We start from the raw sequence: 3,740 nt of genomic DNA, 5'->3' as shown, positions 1-3,740 counted from the left end.
GGATGGGAGCAGATTGGTATTTTTAAAAGATTACTTTGACTGCAATGGGAAAAAATATATTACAGGGAGACAAAAGGGAAAATAGTAAGACCAATTAGGCCATTCCAGTAGTCCAAGCAAAAAATGATAATGGAAAGGACAAGGAAAGTGTCAATGATAAAATAAAGAAGTGGAAGAAATAAAGATGTATTTTTGGCATAAAAGTGATAGAAAATAATTATAAATTGCATATTTAAGAAGAAGTATATCAAGGAGTTTTGTCATTGATGAGTCCCAGGTTTCTGGCTTACATCCTTGGATGAAAAATAATATGACTTGCTCCTGCAGATCTCAAAATTTACTTGGGTTAAATAGTGGGAAATTGATGTTTGATGTGTCATTCAGAGTTTCAGCAGTAAACAGATGTCACCTTCAAACAGACCAATGAAGAGAGGTTAACAAAGTGACAAAGTATAAAGTGTAAAATGAGTTAATAAGTCTCAATGAAGCTCACTAGGTTTAACAACACTGGTGAGCCCTCATGACCTCTATCCTTGAAGAGGCAAGGGGGAAGACTAGCTATAGATGAAGACTTTTCCTGACAGGAGCTGCAGTCTTTGGTAGAGTGACACAACCACTTTGTCCTTTAATCTCCGGTTGATGTCTCCCATTGACCAAACTCAACTAGAAGCCAGAAGAAAAGGAGTGCCTTGATGCAATCCACAAAGGACAGCCCCCTTGAAACAAGCAGAACAGATGAGTGAAGAGTGGCTCCAGAGAACCTGACTGAGAGGATCCAGCATAGCCCACTTTACTTTTCTCCACAGCATCCACTCTTTTTGTTTATCCAGATAAAATATTCATGTCCCCAGCATAGAGAACACATAAATTCTCATCAGCTACCATCCAATTTCAAAATATTGTCAATTCTACATTTCTACCTAAAACTAAAATGTTAGCCACCACCATTACTCTTTGTATAAGGCAATTTGAGTGGGAAGAGGGAAAAAGAAGTCAAGTAAAGCATGGCTGCTTCAGTTCTTGATTTCTGGCTGTTAAGGGGTCAGAAGTTGGTCATCATAATCTTCTTCTTACACAACCTGTTCCTTATCTTCCTATGCCATCTGCAGCATCTTGGCTGGATGGGTTTTGTTTTACCTAGTGGAATAATTCAGATATTTCTCACTGCAGGGTTTGAGTTGTTGGCAATCTTGTATTTGTAGCAGTTTTTCATTGAAAATGGCCATTCGGCCAGGAAGGAGACAAGGCACCTGAGTGAATCTTTTGAGTTCCAGTAATAGTTTTCCTTGGTTCCACTGTTCAGTAGCAGCACAATTTTCCCTTGATAATCATAATCAATCACCTCAGCAAGTACAGCAATTATTTCTCTGCCTGTTGGTTTGTGGAGAGCCCCAGATGGCTAAGAATCAGTCTCAGGATCCAATTTAATGGAACCATGGCTCCATTTTCTGGTGGAAGTACTCCACCCCTGAGCAGTAGGACTTGCACACCCACTGTATTAATCTGTTATTGCACTGCTATAAAGAAATACCTGATACTGGGTAATTTATAAAGAAAATAGGCTTAATTGGCTCACAGTTCTGCAGGCTTAACAGAAAGCATGGCTTGGAGGCCTCAAGAAGCTTACAATCATAGCAGAAGGCAAAGAGGAAGCTAGCACATCTTACCATGGCAGAGCAGGAGAGTGGGGAAGAGAGAGCGAGCGAGAGAGAGAGAGAGAGGAAGTGCCACACACCTTTAAACCATCAGATCTCATGAGAACACATTCACCATCATGAAAACAACAAGGGGATTATCTGCCCCCATAATCCAATCACCTCCCACCAGACCCCTCCTCCAATTAGACATGAGATTTGGTCAAGGAAATAAATCCAAACCATAGCATTCCACTCCTGGCCCCTCACAAATCTCATATCCTTCACACATTTCAAAACCAATCATGCTTTCCCAACAATCCCCCAAAGTCTTAACTAATTCCAGCATTAACTCAAAAGTCTAAGTTCAAAGTCTTATCTGAGACAAGACAAGTCCTTTCCACCTATGAGCCTGTAAAATTAAAAGCAAGTTAGTTACTTCCAAGATACAATGGGGATACATTCATTGTGTAAATGCTCCATTCTAAAAGGGAGAAATTGGCCAAAACAAAGGGGCTACAGGTCCCATGCAATTCTGAAACCCAGCAGGGCAGTGATTAAGTCTTAAAACTCCAAAATAATCTCCTTTGACTCCATGTCTCACATATAGGACATGCTGAAGCAAGGGTTAGGCTCCCTAGGACATGAGCATCTCCACCCCTGTGGCTCTTCAGGGTGCAGCCCCCGTGGCTGCTTTCATGGGCTGGCATTGAGTGCCTGTGACTTTTCCAGGCTCACGTTGCAAGCTGTTGGTGAATCTACCATTCTGGAGTCTGTAGGACAGTGGCCCTCTTCTCACAGTCCCACTAGGCAGTGCCCCAGTGGGTACTCTGTGTGGGACATCCAACCCCATATTTCTCCTCTGCAGTGCCCTAGTAGAGGTTCTCCATGAGAGCTCTGCCCCTGCAGCAGACTTCTGCCTGTACATCCAGGCATTTCCATACATCCTCCGAAATCTAGGCAAAGATTTACAATGCACAACTCTTGTCTTCTGCATACCTGCAGGCTCAACATTACATGGAAGCCACTAAGGCTTGTAGCTTGCACCCTCTGAAGTAAAGACCTGGGCTGTACCTTGGCCACTTTTAGCCACAGCTGGAGCTGGAGCAGCTGGAATGCAGAGCACCATGTCTGAGGCTGCACAGAGCAAGGGGGCCCTGGTCCCAGTCCATGAAGCCATTTTCCCTCCTAGGTCTCTGGGACTGTGATGGGAGGGGCTGCCATCAAGGTCTCTGACATGCCCTGGAGACATTTTCCTTATTGTCTTGGCTATTAACATTCAGCTCCTCTTTACTTACGCAAATTTCTGCAGCCAGCTTGAATTTCTCCCCAGAAAATGGGTTTTTCTTTTTTATCGCATGGTCAGGCTGCAAACTTTCCAAATTCTTATGCTCTGCTTCCCTTTTAAACATAAGTTCCAATTTCAGACCATCTCTTTCTTCAAGCATATAAGTGTACACTTTTAGAAACAGCCAGGTCATATTTTGAATGCTTTGCTGCTTAGAAATTTATTCTGCCTGACATCCTAAACCATCTTTCTCAAATTCAAAGTTCCACAGATCTCCAGGGCAGGGGCAAAATGCTGCCAGTCTCTTTGCTAAAGTATAGCAAGAGTGACCTTTATTCCAGTTCCCAATAAGTTCCTCATCTCTTTCTGAGACTGCCTCAGCCTGGACTTCATTGTCCATATCGCTATTAGCATTTTGGTAACAACCATTCAACAAGTCTCTAGGAAGTTCCAAACTTTCCCACATCTTCCTGTCTTCTTCTGAGCCCACCAAACTGTTCCAACCTCTGACCATTACCCAGTTCCAAAGTTGCCTCCACATATTTAGGTATCTTTGTAGCTATGCCCCACTCTTCTGGTACCAATTTTCTATATTGGTTCCTTTTCATACTGCTGTAAAGAAGTACCTGAGACTGGGTAATTTATGAAGAAAAGAGTTTCAATGGACTAACAGTTCCACAGGCTTAACAGGATGCATGGCTGTGAGGCCTCTTGGTGAAAAATGAAGCAGAAGATAACACATCTTACTATGGCAGAACAGGAGAGAGTCAGAGTGAAGGGAGAAGTGCCACACACTTTTAAACCATCAGATCTCATGA

This window comes from Pongo pygmaeus, chromosome X (assembly GCF_028885625.2).
Source record: "Pongo pygmaeus isolate AG05252 chromosome X, NHGRI_mPonPyg2-v2.0_pri, whole genome shotgun sequence".
In the NCBI taxonomy this organism is placed as follows: domain Eukaryota; kingdom Metazoa; phylum Chordata; class Mammalia; order Primates; family Hominidae; genus Pongo; species Pongo pygmaeus.
Note: the sequence above shows the minus strand (reverse complement) of the source record.